The sequence below is a fragment of the Pongo pygmaeus genome, chromosome 3 (genome assembly GCF_028885625.2).
Source record: "Pongo pygmaeus isolate AG05252 chromosome 3, NHGRI_mPonPyg2-v2.0_pri, whole genome shotgun sequence".
Lineage (NCBI taxonomy): Eukaryota > Metazoa > Chordata > Mammalia > Primates > Hominidae > Pongo > Pongo pygmaeus.
The window spans coordinates 71,357,265-71,375,754 of NC_072376.2; positions in this window are offsets into that span (position 1 = coordinate 71,357,265).

An 18,490-nucleotide genomic window follows, 5' to 3' on the forward strand; every position below is an offset into this window, starting at 1 on the left:
AGAAACTTCTTTGTGATCTGCGCATTCAACCCACAGAGTTGAAGCTTCCCTTTGCTATAGCAGTTTTGAAACTCTCTTTGAGTAGAATCATCAAGGGGATATTCGGTGTGCCGAGAGGCCAACACTGGAAAAGGAAATATCTTCACTTAAAAACTGGACGGAAGCGTTCTCAGAAACTACCTTGAGCTTTATGCATTCAACTCACAGAGAGGACTCTTCCTTTGGAGAGCGCAGTTTTGAAACACTCTTTTTGCAGAATTTGCTAGGGGATGTTTGGAGCTTTTGGAGGCCTATGCTGGAAGAGGAAATATCTTCACATACCAAGTAGACAGAAGCATTCTCACAAACTTCTTTGTGATGAGTGCATTCAACTCACAGACTTGAACCTTCCTTTTGAAAGAGCAGTCTTGAAACACTCCTTTTGTAGAATCTGCAAGTGGATATTTGGAGCGTTTTGAGGCCTTTGCTGGGAAATGAAATATCTTCACCTAAAAACTAGACAGAAGCATTCTCAGAAACATCTTTGCGATGTGTGCATTCAACTCACAGGGTTGAACCTTCCTTTTGATAGAGCAGTTTTGAAACGCACTTTGTGTAGAATCTGCAAGTGGATATTTGGAGGGCTTTCAGGCCTATGCTGGAAAAGGGAATATCTTCACGTAAACACTAGACAGAAGCATTCTCAGAAACTTCTTTGTGATGTGTGCATTCAACTCACAGAGTTGAACCGGCCTTCTGATAGAGCCGTTTGGAAACAGCCTTTTTGTAACATCTGCAAGTGGATATTTGGAGCGATTTGAGGCCTATGATGGAAAGGGAAATATCTTCACATAGAAACTAGACAGAAGCCTTCTCAGAAACTTCTGTGTGATGAGTGCATTCAACTCACAGACTTGAACCTTCCTTTTGATAGAGAAGTTTTGAAACACTCTTTTAGAGGCATCTGAATGAGGATCTTGGGAGCGCTTCGAGGCCAATGCTGGGAAACGAAATATCATCACATAGAAACTAGACAGATGGATTCTCAGAAACTTCTTTGTGATGAGTGCGTTCCACTCACAGACTTGAACGTCCCTCTTGAGAGAACAGTTTGGAAACACTCCTTTTGTAGAATCTGCAAGTGTTTATTTGGAGCGCTTTGAGGCCTATGTTGGAAAAGGAAATATCTTCACATAGAAACTAGACAGAAGCATTCTCAGAAACTTCTTTGCGATGAGTGCATTCAACGCACAGACTTGAAGCTTCCTTTGGAAAGAGCAGTTTTGAAACACTCTTTTTGTAGAATCTGCAAGTGGATATGTGGAGCGCTTTGAGGCCTCTGCTGGAAAAGGAAATATCTTCACAGAAAAACTAGACAGAAGCATTCTCAGAAACGTCTTGGTCATGTGTGCATTGAACTCACAGAGCAGAACCTTCCTTTTGATAGAGAAGCTTGGAAACACTCTTTTAGTAGAATCTTCAGGTGGATGTATGGAGTGCTTTGAGGCCTATGCTGGAAAAGGAAATGTCTTCACGTAGAAACGAGCCAAAGGCATTCTCGGAAAGTTCCCTGTGCTTTGTGCATTCAACTCACAGAGTTCAGCCTTCTTTTTGCTAGAGCAGTTTGGAAACACTCTTTTTGTAGAGTCTGCAAGTGGATAATTGGAGCGCTTTGAGGCCTACGCTGCAAAAGGAAATAACATTGCATAAAAACTAGATGGAAGCATTCTCACAAACTTCTTTGTGGTGAGTGCATTCAACTCACAGAGTTGAACCTTCGTTTTGATAGACCAGTTTTGAAACACTGTTTTTGTAGTATTCGCAAGTGGATATTTGGAGCGCCTTGAGGCTGGAGTTGGAAAAGGAAATATCTTCACATACAAACTAGACGGAAGCATTCTCCGAAGCTTCTTTGTCACGTGGGGATTGAACTCACAGTGTTGAACATTCCTTTTCTTAGAGCGGTTCTGCATGACTCTTTTTGTGGAAACTGCAAGTGGATATTTGGTGCGATTGCGGCATCTAGTGGAAAGGAACATACATTACGATGAAAACTAGATTGAACTCTTCTCAGAAACTTCTTTGCGATGAGTGCCTTCTACTCACAGAGTCGAACCTTCCTTTCGAGAGAAGAGTTTTGAGACACTCTTTTTGTGGAATCTGCAAGGGGATCACTAGGGCGCTTTGATGCTTATGCTGGAAAAGGAAATATCTTCACACGAAAACTAGACAGAAGCATTCTCAGAAACCTTTTCTGATGTGCGCATTCAACTCACCGAGTTGAACCTTCCTTTTGATAGAGCAGTTTTGAAACACTCTTTTTGTAGAATCTGCAAGTGGAGATTTGGAGTGCTTTGAGTCCTACCCTGGAAAAGGAAATAACTTCACTTAGAACCTAGACGGAAGCATTCTCAGAGACTTCCCTGTGCTTTCTGCATTCAACTCACAGAGTTGAACCTTCCTTCTGATAGAACAGCTTTGAAACGCTCTTTTTGTAGAATCTGCAAGTCCATACTTGGAACGCTTTGAGGCCTATGCTGGAAAAGGAAATAGCTTCACATAAAAACTAGAGAGAAGCATTCTCAGAAACTTCTTTGTGATCTGCGCATTCAACCCACAGAGTTGAAGCTTCCCTTTGCTATAGCAGTTTTGAAACTCTCTTTGAGTAGAATCTTCAAGGGGATATTCGGTGTGCCGAGAGGCCAACACTGGAAAAGGAAATATCTTCACTTAAAAACTGGACGGAAGCGTTCTCAGAAACTACCCTGAGCTTTACGCATTCAAATCACAGAGAGGACTCTTCCTTTGGAGAGCGCAGTTTTGAAACACTCTTTTTGCAGAATTTGCTAGGGGATGTTTGGAGCTTTTGGAGGCCTATGCTGGAAGAGGAAATATCTTCACATACCAAGTAGACAGAAGCATTCTCACAAACTTCTTTGTGATGAGTGACTTCAACTCACAGACTTGAACCTTCCTTTTGAAAGAGCAGTCTTGAAACACCCCTTTTGTAGAATCTGCAAGTGGATATTTGGAGCGTTTTGAGGCCTTTGCTGGGAAATGAAATATCTTCACCTAAAAACTAGACAGAAGCATTCTCAGAAACATCTTTGCGATGTGTGCATTCAACTCACAGGGTTGAACCTTCCTTTTGATAGAGCAGTTTTGAAACGCACTTTGTGTAGAATCTGCAAGTGGATATTTGGAGGGCTTTGAGGCCTATGCTGGAAAAGGGAATATCTTCACGTAAACACTAGACAGAAGCATTCTCAGAAACTTCTTTGTGATGTGTGCATTCAACTCACAGAGTTGAACCGGCCTTCTGATAGAGCCGTTTGGAAACAGCCTTTTTGTAACATCTGCAAGTGGATATTTGGAGCGATTTGAGGCCTATGATGGAAAGGGAAATATCTTCCCATAGAAACTAGACAGAAGCCTTCTCAGAAACTTCTGTGTGATGAGTGCATTCAACTCACAGACTTGAACCTTCCTTTTGATAGAAAAGTTTTGAAACACTCTTTTAGAGGCATCTGAATGAGGATCTTGGGAGCGCTTCGAGGCCAATGCTGGGAAACGAAATATCATCACATAGAAACTAGACAGATGGATTCTCAGAAACTTCTTTGTGATGAGTGCGTTCCACTCACAGACTTGAACGTCCCTCTTGAGAGAACAGTTTGGAAACACTCCTTTTGTAGAATCTGCAAGTGTTTATTTGGAGCGCTTTGAGGCCTATGTTGGAAAAGGAAATATCTTCACATAGAAACTAGACAGAAGCATTCTCAGAAACTTCTTTGCGATGAGTGCATTCAACGCACAGACTTGAAGCTTCCTTTGGAAAGAGCAGTTTTGAAACACTCTTTTTGTAGAATCTGCAAGTGGATATGTGGAGCGCTTTGAGGCCTCTGCTGGAAAAGGAAATATCTTCACAGAAAAACTAGACAGAAGCATTCTCAGAAACGTCTTGGTCATGTGTGCATTGAACTCACAGAGTAGAGCCTTCCTTTTGATAGAGAAGCTTGGAAACACTCTTTTAGTAGAATCTTCAGGTGGATGTATGGAGTGCTTTGAGGCCTATGCTGGAAAAGGAAATGTCTTCACGTAGAAACGAGACAAAGGCATTCTCGGAAAGTTCCCCGTGCTTTTTGCATTGAACTCACAGAGTTCAGCCTTGTTTTTGCTAGAGCAGTTTGGAAACACTCTTTTTGTAGAGTCTGCAAGTGGATAATTGGAGCGCTTTGAGGCCTACGCTGCAAAAGGAAATAACATTGCATAAAAACTAGACGGAAGCATTCTCACAAACTTCTTTGTGGTGAGTGCATTCAACTCACAGAGTTGAACCTTCGTTTTGATAGACCAGTTTTGAAACACTGTTTTTATAGTATTCGCAAGTGGATATTTGGAGCGCGTTGAGGCTGGAGTTGGAAAAGGAAATATCTTCACATACAAACTAGACGGAAGCATCCTCCCAAGCTTCTTTGTCACGTGGGGATTGAACTCACAGTGTTGAACATTCCTTTTCGTAGAGCGGTTCTGCATGACTCTTTTTGTGGAAACTGCAAGTGGATATTTGGTGCGATTGCGGCATCTAGTGGAAAGGAACATACATTACGATGAAAACTAGATTGAACTCTTCTCAGAAACTTCTTTGCGATGAGTGCCTTCTACTCACAGAGTCGAACCTTCCTTTCGAGAGAAGAGTTTTGAGACACTCTTTTTGTGGAATCTGCAAGGGGATCACTAGGGCGCTTTGATGCCTATGCTGGAAAAGGAAATATCTTCACACGAAAACTAGACAGAAGCATTCTCAGAAACCTTTTCTGATGTGCGCATTCAACTCACCGAGTTGAACCTTCCTTTTGATAGAGCAGTTTTGAAACACTCTTTTTGTAGAATCTGCAAGTGGAGATTTGGAGTGCTTTGAGTCCTACCCTGGAAAAGGAAATAACTTCACTTAGAACCTAGACGGAAGCATTCTCAGAGACTTCCCTGTGCTTTCTGCATTCAACTCACAGAGTTGAACCTTCCTTTTGATAGAACAGCTTTGAAACGCTCTTTTTGTAGAATCTGCAAGTCGATACTTGGAACGCTTTGAGGCCTATGCTGGAAAAGGAAATAGCTTCACATAAAAACTAGAGAGAAGCGTTCTCAGAAACTTCTTTGTGATCTGCGCATTCAACCCAGAGAGTTGAAGCTTCCCTTTGCTATAGCAGTTTTGAAACTCTCTTTGAGTAGAATCTTCAAGGGGATATTCGGTGTGCCGGAAGGCCAACACTGGAAAAGGAAATATCTTCACTTAAAAACTTGACGGAAGCGTTCTCAGAAACTACCCTGAGCTTTATGCATTCAACTCACAGAGAGGACTCTTCCTTTGCAGAGCGCAGTTTTGAAACACTCTTTTTGCAGAATTTGCTAGGGGATGTTTGGAGCTTTTGGAGGCCTAGGCTGGAAGAGGAAATATCTTCACATACCAAGTAGACAGAAGCATTCTCACAAACTTCTTTGTGATGAGTGCCTTCAACTCACAGACTTGAACCTTCCTTTTGAAAGAGCAGTTTTGAAACACTCCTTTTGTAGAATCTGCAAGTGGATATTTGGAGCGTTTTGAGGCCTTTGCTGGGAAATGAAATATCTTCACCTAAAAACTAGACAGAAGCATTCTCAGAAACATCTTTGCGATGTGTGCATTCAACTCACACGGTTGAACCTTCCTTTTGATAGAGCAGTTCTGAAACGCACTTTGTGTAGAATCTGCAAGTGGATATTTGGAGGGCTTTGAGGCCTATGCTGGAAAAGGGAATATCTTCACATAAACACTAGACAGAAGCATTCTCAGAAACTTCTTTGCGATGTGTGCATTCAACTCACAGAGTTGAACCGGCCTTTCGATAGAGCCGTTTGGAAACAGCCTTTTTGTAACATCTGCAAGTGGATATTTGGAGCGATTTGAGGCCTATGATGGAAAGGGAAATATCTTCACATAGAAACTAGACAGAAGCCTTCTCAGAAACTTCTGTGTGATGAGTGCATTCAACTCACAGGCTTGAACCTTCCTTTTGATAGAGAAGTTTTGAAACACACTTTTACAGGCATCTGAATGAGGATCTTGGGAGCGCTTCGAGGCCAATGCTGGGAAACGAAATATCATCACATAGAAACCAGACAGATGGATTCTCAGAAACTTCTTTGTGATGAGTGCGTTCCACTCACAGACTTGAACGTCCCTCTTGAGAGAACAGTTTTGAAACACTCCTTTTGTAGAATCTGCAAGTGTTTATTTGGAGCGCTTTGAGGCCTATGTTGGAAAAGGAAATATCTTCACATATAAACTAGACAGAAGCATTCTCAGAAACTTCTTTGCGATGAGGGCATTCAACGCACAGACTTGAAGCTTCCTTTGGAAAGAGCAGTTTTGAAACACTCTTTTTGTAGAATCTGCAAGTGGATATGTGGAGCGCTTTGAGGCCTCGGCTGGAAAAGGAAATATCTTCACAGAAAAGCTAGACAGAAGCATTCTCAGAAACGTCTTGGTCATGTGTGCATTGAACTCACAGAGTAGAACCTTCCTTTTGATAGAGAAGTTTGGAAACACTCTTTTAGTAGAATCTTCAGGTGGATGTATGGAGTGCTTTGGGGCCTATGCTGGAAAAGGAAATGTCTTCACGTAGAAAGGACACAAAGGCATTCTCAGAAAGTTCCCTGGGCTTTATGCATTCAACTCACAGAGTTCAGCCTTCTTTTTGCTAGAGCAGTTTGGAAACACTCTTTTTGTAGAGTCTGCAAGTGGATAATTGGAGCGCTTTGAGGCCTACGCTGCAAAAGGAAATAACATTGCATAAAAACTAGATGGAAGCATTCTCACAAACTTCTTTGTGGTGAGTGCATTCAACTCACAGAGTTGAACCTTCGTTTTGATAGACCAGTTTTGAAACACTGTTTTTGTAGTATTCGCAAGTGGATATTTGGAGCGCTTTGAGGCTGGAGTTGGAAAAGGAAATATCTTCACATACAAACTAGACGGAAGCATCCTCCGAAACTTCTTTGTCACGTGGGGATTGAACTCACAGTGTTGAACATTCCTTTTCGTAGAGCGGTTCTGCATGACTCTTTTTGTGGAAACTGCAAGTGGATATTTGGTGCGATTGCGGCATCTAGTGGAAAGGAACATACATTACGATGAAAACTAGATTGAACTCTTCTCAGAAACTTCTTTGCGATGAGTGCCTTCTACTCACAGAGTCGAACCTTCCTTTCGAGAGAAGAGTTTTGAGACACTCTTTTTGTGGGATCTGCAAGGGGATCACTAGGGCGCTTTGATGCCTATGCTGGAAAAGGAAATATCTTCACACGAAAATTAGACAGAAGCATTCTCAGGAACCTTTTCTGATGTGCGCATTCAACACACCGAGTTGAACCTTCCTTTTGATAGAGCAGTTTTGAAACACTCTTTTTGTAGAATCTGCAAGGGGAGATTTGGAGTGCTTTGAGTCCTACCCTGGAAAAGGAAATAACTTCACTTAGAACCTAGACGGAAGCATTCTCCGAGACTTCCCTGTGCTTTCTGCATTCAACTCACAGAGTTGAACCTTCCTTTTGATAGAACAGCTTTGAAACGCTCTTTTTGTAGAATCTGCAAGTCGATACTTGGAACGCTTTGAGGCCTATGCTGGAAAAGGAGATATCTTCACATAAAAACTAGAGAGAAGCATTCTCAGTAACTTCTCTGTGATCTACGCATTCAACTCACAGAGTTGAAGCTCCCCTTTGCTATAGCAGTTTTGAAACTCTCTTTGAGTAGAATCTTCAAGGGGATATTCGGTGTGCCGAGAGGCCAACACTGGAAAAGGAAATATCTTCCCTTAAAAACTAGACGGAAGCGTTCTCAGAAACTACCCTGTGCTTTATGCATTCAACTCACAGAGGGGACTCTTCCTTTGGAGAGCGCAGTTTTGAAACACTCTTTTTGCAGAATTTGCTAGGGGATGTTTGGAGCTTTTGGAGGCCTAGGCTGGAAGAGGAAATATCTTCACATACCAAGTAGACAGAAGCATTCTCACAAACTTCTTTGTGATGAGTGCCTTCAACTCACAGACTTGAACCTTCCTTTTGAAAGAGCAGTTTTGAAACACTCCTTTTGTAGAATCTGCAAGTGGATATTTGGAGCGTTTTGAGGCCTTTGCTGGGAAATGAAATATCTTCACCTAAAAACTAGACAGAAGCATTCTCAGAAACATCTTTGCGATGTGTGCATTCAACTCACACGGTTGAACCTTCCTTTTGATACAGCAGTTCTGAAACGCACTTTGTGTAGAATCTGCAAGTGGATATTTGGAGGGCTTTGAGGCCTATGCTGGAAAAGGGAATATCTTCACATAAACACTAGACAGAAGCATTCTCAGAAACTCCTTTGCGATGTGTGCATTCAACTCACAGAGTTGAACCGGCCTTTCGATAGAGCCGTTTGGAAACAGCCTTTTTGTAACATCTGCAAGTGGATATTTGGAGCGATTTGAGGCCTATGATGGAAAGGGAAATATCTTCACATAGAAACTAGACAGAAGCCTTCTCAGAAACTTCTGTGTGATGAGTGCATTCAACTCACAGGCTTGAACCTTCCTTTTGATAGAGAAGTTTTGAAACACTCTTTTAGAGGCATCTGAATGAGGATCTTGGGAGCGCTTCGAGGCCAATGCTGGGAAACGAAATATCATCACATAGAAACCAGACAGATGGATTCTCAGAAACTTCTTTGTGATGAGTGCGTTCCACTCACAGACTTGAACGTCCCTCTTGAGAGAACAGTTTTGAAACACTCCTTTTGTAGAATCTGCAAGTGTTTATTTGGAGCGCTTTGAGGCCTATGTTGGAAAAGGAAATATCTTCACATAGAAACTAGACAGAAGCATTCTCAGAAACTTCTTTGCGATGAGGGCATTCAACGCACAGACTTGAAGCTTCCTTTGGAAAGAGCAGTTTTGAAACACTCTTTTTGTAGAATCTGCAAGTGGATATGTGGAGCGCTTTGAGGCCTCGGCTGGAAAAGGAAATATCTTCACAGAAAAGCTAGACAGAAGCATTCTCAGAAACGTCTTGGTCATGTGTGCATTGAACTCACAGAGTAGAACCTTCCTTTTGATAGAGAAGTTTGGAAACACTCTTTTAGTAGAATCTTCAGGTGGATGTATGGAGTGCTTTGAGGCCTATGCTGGAAAAGGAAATGTCTTCACGTAGAAAGGACACAAAGGCATTCTCAGAAAGTTCCCTGGGCTTTGTGCATTCAACTCACAGAGTTCAGCCTTCTTTTTGCTAGAGCAGTTTGGAAACACTCTTTTTGTAGAGTCTGCAAGTGGATAATTGGAGCGCTTTGAGGCCTACGCTGCAAAAGGAAATAACATTGCATAAAAACTAGATGGAAGCATTCTCACAAACTTCTTTTTGGTGAGTGCATTCAACTCACAGAGTTGAACCTTCGTTTTGATAGACCAGTTTTGAAACACTGTTTTTGTAGTATTCGCAAGTGGATATTTGGAGCGCTTTGAGGCTGGAGTTGGAAAAGGAAATATCTTCACATACAAACTAGACGGAAGCATCCTCCGAAACTTCTTTGTCACGTGGGGATTGAACTCACAGTGTTGAACATTCCTTTTCGTAGAGCGGTTCTGCATGACTCTTTTTGTGGAAACTGCAAGTGGATATTTGGTGCGATTGCGGCATCTAGTGGAAAGGAACATACATTACGATGAAAACTAGATTGAACTCTTCTCAGAAACTTCTTTGCGATGAGTGCCTTCTACTCACAGAGTCGAACCTTCCTTTCGAGAGAAGAGTTTTGAGACACTCTTTTTGTGGGATCTGCAAGGGGATCACTAGGGCGCTTTGATGCCTATGCTGGAAAAGGAAATATCTTCACACGAAAACTAGACAGAAGCATTCTCAGGAACCTTTTCTGATGTGCGCATTCAACACACCGAGTTGAACCTTCCTTTTGATAGAGCAGTTTTGAAACACTCTTTTTGTAGAATCTGCAAGGGGAGATTTGGAGTGCTTTGAGTCCTACCCTGGAAAAGGAAATAACTTCACTTAGAACCTAGACGGAAGCATTCTCCGAGACTTCCCTGTGCTTTCTGCATTCAACTCACAGAGTTGAACCTTCCTTTTGATAGAACAGCTTTGAAACGCTCTTTTTGTAGAATCTGCAAGTCGATACTTGGAACGCTTTGAGGCCTATGCTGGAAAAGGAGATATCTTCACATAAAAACTAGAGAGAAGCATTCTCAGTAACTTCTCTGTGATCTACGCATTCAACTCACAGAGTTGAAGCTCCCCTTTGCTATAGCAGTTTTGAAACTCTCTTTGAGTAGAATCTTCAAGGGGATATTCGGTGTGCCGAGAGGCCAACACTGGAAAAGGAAATATCTTCCCTTAAAAACTAGACGGAAGCGTTCTCAGAAACTACCCTGTGCTTTATGCATTCAACTCACAGAGGGGACTCTTCCTTTGGAGAGCGCAGTTTTGAAACACTCTTTTTGCAGAATTTGCTAGGGGATGTTTGGAGCTTTTGGAGGCCTAGGCTGGAAGAGGAAATATCTTCACATACCAAGTAGACAGAAGCATTCTCACAAATTTCTTTGTGATGAGTGCCTTCAACTCACAGACTTGAACCTTCCTTTTGAAAGAGCAGTTTTGAAACACTCCTTTTGTAGAATCTGCAAGTGGATATTTGGAGCGTTTTGAGGCCTTTGCTGGGAAATGAAATATCTTCACCTAAAAACTAGACAGAAGCATTCTCAGAAACATCTTTGCGATGTGTGCATTCAACTCACACGGTTGAACCTTCCTTTTGCTAGAGCAGTTCTGAAACGCACTTTGTGTAGAATCTGCAAGTGGATATTTGGAGGGCTTTGAGGCCTATGCTGGAAAAGGGAATATCTTCACATAAACACTAGACAGAAGCATTCTCAGAAACTTCTTTGCGATGTGTGCATTCAACTCACAGAGTTGAACCGGCCTTTCGATAGAGCCGTTTGGAAACAGCCTTTTTGTAACATCTGCAAGTGGATATTTGGAGCGATTTCAGGCCTATGATGGAAAGGGAAATATCTTCACATAGAAACTAGACAGAAGCCTTCTCAGAAACTTCTGTGTGATGAGTGCATTCAACTCACAGGCTTGAACCTTCCTTTTGATAGAGAAGTTTTGAAACACTCTTTTACAGGCATCTGAATGAGGATCTTGGGAGCGCTTCGAGGCCAATGCTGGGAAACGAAATATCATCACATAGAAACCAGACAGATGGATTCTCAGAAACTTCTTTGTGATGAGTGCGTTCCACTCACAGACTTGAACGTCCCTCTTGAGAGAACAGTTTTGAAACACTCCTTTTGTAGAATCTGCAAGTGTTTATTTGGAGCGCTTTGAGGCCTATGTTGGAAAAGGAAATATCTTCACATATAAACTAGACAGAAGCATTCTCAGAAACTTCTTTGCGATGAGGGCATTCAACGCACAGACTTGAAGCTTCCTTTGGAAAGAGCAGTTTTGAAACACTCTTTTTGTAGAATCTGCAAGTGGATATGTGGAGCGCTTTGAGGCCTCGGCTGGAAAAGGAAATATCTTCACAGAAAAGCTAGACAGAAGCATTCTCAGAAACGTCTTGGTCATGTGTGCATTGAACTCACAGAGTAGAACCTTCCTTTTGATAGAGAAGTTTGGAAACACTCTTTTAGTAGAATCTTCAGGTGGATGTATGGAGTGCTTTGAGGCCTATGCTGGAAAAGGAAATGTCTTCACGTAGAAAGGACACAAAGGCATTCTCAGAAAGTTCCCTGGGCTTTGTGCATTCAACTCACAGAGTTCAGCCTTCTTTTTGCTAGAGCAGTTTGGAAACACTCTTTTTGTAGAGTCTGCAAGTGGATAATTGGAGCGCTTTGAGGCCTACGCTGCAAAAGGAAATAACATTGCATAAAAACTAGATGGAAGCATTCTCACAAACTTCTTTGTGGTGAGTGCATTCAACTCACAGAGTTGAACCTTCGTTTTGATAGACCAGTTTTGAAACACTGTTTTTGTAGTATTCGCAAGTGGATATTTGGAGCGCTTTGAGGCTGGAGTTGGAAAAGGAAATATCTTCACATACAAACTAGACGGAAGCATCCTCCGAAACTTCTTTGTCACGTGGGGATTGAACTCACAGTGTTGAACATTCCTTTTCGTAGAGCGGTTCTGCATGACTCTTTTTGTGGAAACTGCAAGTGGATATTTGGTGCGATTGCGGCATCTAGTGGAAAGGAACATACATTACGATGAAAACTAGATTGAACTCTTCTCAGAAACTTCTTTGCGATGAGTGCCTTCTACTCACAGAGTCGAACCTTCCTTTCGAGAGAAGAGTTTTGAGACACTCTTTTTGTGGGATCTGCAAGGGGATCACTAGGGCGCTTTGATGCCTATCCTGGAAAAGGAAATATCTTCACACGAAAATTAGACAGAAGCATTCTCAGGAACCTTTTCTGATGTGCGCATTCAACTCACCGAGTTGAACCTTCCTTTTGATAGAGCAGTTTTGAAACACTCTTTTTGTAGAATCTGCAAGGGGAGATTTGGAGTGCTTTGAGTCCTACCCTGGAAAAGGAAATAACTTCACTTAGAACCTAGACGGAAGCATTCTCCGAGACTTCCCTGTGCTTTCTGCATTCAACTCACAGAGTTGAACCTTCCTTTTGATAGAACAGCTTTGAAACGCTCTTTTTGTAGAATCGGCAAGTCGATACTTGGAACGCTTTGAGGCCTATGCTGGAAAAGGAGATATCTTCACATAAAAACTAGAGAGAAGCATTCTCAGTAACTTCTCTGTGATCTACGCATTCAACTCACAGAGTTGAAGCTCCCCTTTGCTATAGCAGTTTTGAAACTCTCTTTGAGTAGAATCTTCAAGGGGATATTCGGTGTGCCGAGAGGCCAACACTGGAAAAGGAAATATCTTCCCTTAAAAACTAGACGGAAGCGTTCTCAGAAACTACCCGGTGCTTTATGCATTTAACTCACAGAGGGGACTCTTCCTTTGGAGAGCGCAGTTTTGAAACACTCTTCTTGCAGAATTTGCTAGGGGATGTTTGGAGCTTTTGGAGGCCTAGGCTGGAAGAGGAAATATCTTCACATACCAAGTAGACAGAAGCATTCTCACAAACTTCTTTGTGATGAGTGCCTTCAACTCACAGACTTGAACCTTCCTTTTGAAAGAGCAGTTTTGAAACACTCCTTTTGTAGAATCTGCAAGTGGATATTTGGAGCGTTTTGAGGCCTTTGCTGGGAAATGAAATATCTTCACCTAAAAACTAGACAGAAGCATTCTCAGAAACATCTTTGCGATGTGTGCATTCAACTCACAGGGGTGAACCTTCCTTTTGATAGAGCAGTTCTGAAACGCACTTTGTGTAGAATCTGCAAGTGGATATTTGGAGGGCTTTGAGGCCTATGCTGGAAAAGGGAATATCTTCACATAAACACTAGACAGAAGCATTCTCAGAAACTTTTTGTGATGTGTGCATTCAACTCACAGAGTTGAACCGGCCTTTCGATAGAGCCGTTTGGAAACAGCCTTTTGTAACATCTGCAAGTGGATATTTGGAGCGATTTGAGGCCTATGATGGAAAGGGAAATATCTTCACATAGAAACTAGACAGAAGCCTTCTCAGAAACTTCTGTGTGATGAGTGCATTCAACTCACAGGCTTGAACCTTCCTTTTGATAGAGAAGTTTTGAAACACTCTTTTACAGGCATCTGAATGAGGATCTTGGGAGCGCTTCGAGGCCAATGCTGGGAAACGAAATATCATCACATAGAAACCAGACAGATGGATTCTCAGAAACTTCTTTGTGATGAGTGCGTTCCACTCACAGACTTGAACGTCCCTCTTGAGAGAACAGTTTTGAAACACTCCTTTTGTAGAATCTGCAAGTGTTTATTTGGAGCGCTTTGAGGCCTATGTTGGAAAAGGAAATATCTTCACATATAAACTAGACAGAAGCATTCTCAGAAACTTCTTTACGATGAGGGCATTCAACGCACAGACTTGAAGCTTCCTTTGGAAAGAGCAGTTTTGAAACACTCTTTTTGTAGAATCTGCAAGTGGATATGTGGAGCGCTTTGAGGCCTCGGCTGGAAAAGGAAATATCTTCACAGAAAAGCTAGACAGAAGCATTCTCAGAAACGTCTTGGTCATGTGTGCATTGAACTCACAGAGTAGAACCTTCCTTTTGATAGAGAAGTTTGGAAACACTCTCTTAGTAGAATCTTCAGGTGGATGTATGGAGTGCTTTGAGGCCTATGCTGGAAAAGGAAATGTCTTCACGTAGAAAGGACACAAAGGCATTCTCAGAAAGTTCCCTGGACTTTGTGCATTCAACTCACAGAGTTCAGCCTTCTTTTTGCTAGAGCAGTTTGGAAACACTCTTTTTGTAGAGTCTGCAAGTGGATAATTGGAGCGCTTTGAGGCCTACGCTGCAAAAGGAAATAACATTGCATAAAAACTAGATGGAAGCATTCTCACAAACTTCTTTGTGGTGAGTGCATTCAACTCACAGAGTTGAACCTTCGTTTTGATAGACCAGTTTTGAAACACTGTTTTTGTAGTATTCGCAAGTGGATATTTGGAGCGCTTTGAGGCTGGAGTTGGAAAAGGAAATATCTTCACATACAAACTAGACGGAAGCATCCTCCGAAACTTCTTTGTCACGTGGGGATTGAACTCACAGTGTTGAACATTCCTTTTCGTAGAGCGGTTCTGCATGACTCTTTTTGTGGAAACTGCAAGTGGATATTTGGTGCGATTGCGGCATCTAGTGGAAAGGAACATACATTACGATGAAAACTAGATTGAACTCTTCTCAGAAACTTCTTTGCGATGAGTGCCTTCTACTCACAGAGTCGAACCTTCCTTTCGAGAGAAGAGTTTTGAGACACTCTTTTTGTGGGATCTGCAAGGGGATCACTAGGGCGCTTTGATGCCTATGCTGGAAAAGGAAATATCTTCACACGAAAATTAGACAGAAGCATTCTCAGGAACCTTTTCTGATGTGCGCATTCAACACACCGAGTTGAACCTTCCTTTTGATAGAGCAGTTTTGAAACACTCTTTTTGTAGAATCTGCAAGGGGAGATTTGGAGTGCTTTGAGTCCTACCCTGGAAAAGGAAATAACTTCACTTAGAACCTAGACGGAAGCATTCTCCGAGACTTCCCTGTGCTTTCTGCATTCAACTCACAGAGTTGAACCTTCCTTTTGATAGAACAGCTTTGAAACGCTCTTTTTGTAGAATCTGCAAGTCGATACTTGGAACGCTTTGAGGCCTATGCTGGAAAAGGAGATATCTTCACATAAAAACTAGAGAGAAGCATTCTCAGTAACTTCTCTGTGATCTACGCATTCAACTCACAGAGTTGAAGCTCCCCTTTGCTATAGCAGTTTTGAAACTCTCTTTGAGTAGAATCTTCAAGGGGATATTCGGTGTGCCGAGAGGCCAACACTGGAAAAGGAAATATCTTCCCTTAAAAACTAGACGGAAGCGTTCTCAGAAACTACCCTGTGCTTTATGCATTCAACTCACAGAGGGGACTCTTCCTTTGGAGAGCGCAGTTTTGAAACACTCTTTTTGCAGAATTTGCTAGGGGATGTTTGGAGCTTTTGGAGGCCTAGGCTGGAAGAGGAAATATCTTCACATACCAAGTAGACAGAAGCATTCTCACAAACTTCTTTGTGATGAGTGCCTTCAACTCACAGACTTGAACCTTCCTTTTGAAAGAGCAGTTTTGAAACACTCCTTTTGTAGAATCTGCAAGTGGATATTTGGAGCGTTTTGAGGCCTTTGCTGGGAAATGAAATATCTTCACCTAAAAACTAGACAGAAGCATTCTCAGAAACATCTTTGCGATGTGTGCATTCAACTCACACGGTTGAACCTTCCTTTTGATAGAGCAGTTCTGAAACGCACTTTGTGTAGAATCTGCAAGTGGATATTTGGAGGGCTTTGAGGCCTATGCTGGAAAAGGGAATATCTTCACATAAACACTAGACAGAAGCATTCTCAGAAACTTCTTTGCGATGTGTGCATTCAACTCACAGAGTTGAACCGGCCTTTCGATAGAGCCGTTTGGAAACAGCCTTTTTGTAACATCTGCAAGTGGATATTTGGAGCGATTTCAGGCCTATGATGGAAAGGGAAATATCTTCACATAGAAACTAGACAGAAGCCTTCTCAGAAACTTCTGTGTGATGAGTGCATTCAACTCACAGGCTTGAACCTTCCTTTTGATAGAGAAGTTTTGAAACACTCTTTTACAGGCATCTGAATGAGGATCTTGGGAGCGCTTCGAGGCCAATGCTGGGAAACGAAATATCATCACATAGAAACCAGACAGATGGATTCTCAGAAACTTCTTTGTGATGAGTGCGTTCCACTCACAGACTTGAACGTCCCTCTTGAGAGAACAGTTTTGAAACACTCCTTTTGTAGAATCTGCAAGTGTTTATTTGGAGCGCTTTGAGGCCTATGTTGGAAAAGGAAATATCTTCACATATAAACTAGACAGAAGCATTCTCAGAAACTTCTTTGCGATGAGGGCATTCAACGCACAGACTTGAAGCTTCCTTTGGAAAGAGCAGTTTTGAAACACTCTTTTTGTAGAATCTGCAAGTGGATATGTGGAGCGCTTTGAGGCCTCGGCTGGAAAAGGAAATATCTTCACAGAAAAGCTAGACAGAAGCATTCTCAGAAACGTCTTGGTCATGTGTGCATTGAACTCACAGAGTAGAACCTTCCTTTTGATAGAGAAGTTTGGAAACACTCTCTTAGTAGAATCTTCAGGTGGATGTATGGAGTGCTTTGAGGCCTATGCTGGAAAAGGAAATGTCTTCACGTAGAAAGGACACAAAGGCATTCTCAGAAAGTTCCCTGGGCTTTGTGCATTCAACTCACAGAGTTCAGCCTTCTTTTTGCTAGAGCAGTTTGGAAACACTCTTTTTGTAGAGTCTGCAAGTGGATAATTGGAGCGCTTTGAGGCCTACGCTGCAAAAGGAAATAACATTGCATAAAAACTAGATGGAAGCATTCTCACAAACTTCTTTGTGGTGAGTGCATTCAACTCACAGAGTTGAACCTTCGTTTTGATAGACCAGTTTTGAAACACCGTTTTTGTAGTATTCGCAAGTGGATATTTGGAGCGCTTTGAGGCTGGAGTTGGAAAAGGAAATATCTTCACATACAAACTAGACGGAAGCATCCTCCGAAACTTCTTTGTCACGTGGGGATTGAACTCACAGTGTTGAACATTCCTTTTCGTAGAGCGGTTCTGCATGACTCTTTTTGTGGAAACTGCAAGTGGATATTTGGTGCGATTGCGGCATCTAGTGGAAAGGAACATACATTACGATGAAAACTAGATTGAACTCTTCTCAGAAACTTCTTTGCGATGAGTGCCTTCTACTCACAGAGTCGAACCTTCCTTTCGAGAGAAGAGTTTTGAGACACTCTTTTTGTGGGATCTGCAAGGGGATCACTAGGGCGCTTTGATGCCTATGCTGGAAAAGGAAATATCTTCACACGAAAATTAGACAGAAGCATTCTCAGGAACCTTTTCTGATGTGCGCATTCAACACACCGAGTTGAACCTTCCTTTTGATAGAGCAGTTTTGAAACACTCTTTTTGTAGAATCTGCAAGGGGAGATTTGGAGTGCTTTGAGTCCTACCCTGGAAAAGGAAATAACTTCACTTAGAACCTAGACGGAAGCATTCTCAGAGACTTCCCTGTGCTTTCTGCATTCAACTCACAGAGTTGAACCTTCCTTTTGATAGAACAGCTTTGAAACGCTCTTTTTGTAGAATCTGCAAGTCGATACTTGGAACGCTTTGAGGCCTATGCTGGAAAAGGAGATATCTTCACATAAAAACTAGAGAGAAGCATTCTCAGTAACTTCTCTGTGATCTACGCATTCAACTCACAGAGTTGAAGCTCCCCTTTGCTATAGCAGTTTTGAAACTCTCTTTGAGTAGAATCTTCAAGGGGATATTCGGTGTGCCGAGAGGCCAACACTGGAAAAGGAAATATCTTCCCTTAAAAACTAGACGGAAGCGTTCTCAGAAACTACCCTGTGCTTTATGCATTCAACTCACAGAGGGGACTCTTCCTTTGGAGAGCGCAGTTTTGAAACACTCTTTTTGCAGAATTTGCTAGGGGATGTTTGGAGCTTTTGGAGGCCTAGGCTGGAAGAGGAAATATCTTCACATACCAAGTAGACAGAAGCATTCTCACAAACTTCTTTGTGATGAGTGCCTTCAACTCACAGACTTGAACCTTCCTTTTGAAAGAGCAGTTTTGAAACACTCCTTTTGTAGAATCTGCAAGTGGATATTTGGAGCGTTTTGAGGCCTTTGCTGGGAAATGAAATATCTTCACCTAAAAACTGGACAGAAGCATTCTCAGAAACATCTTTGCGATGTGTGCATTCAACTCACACGG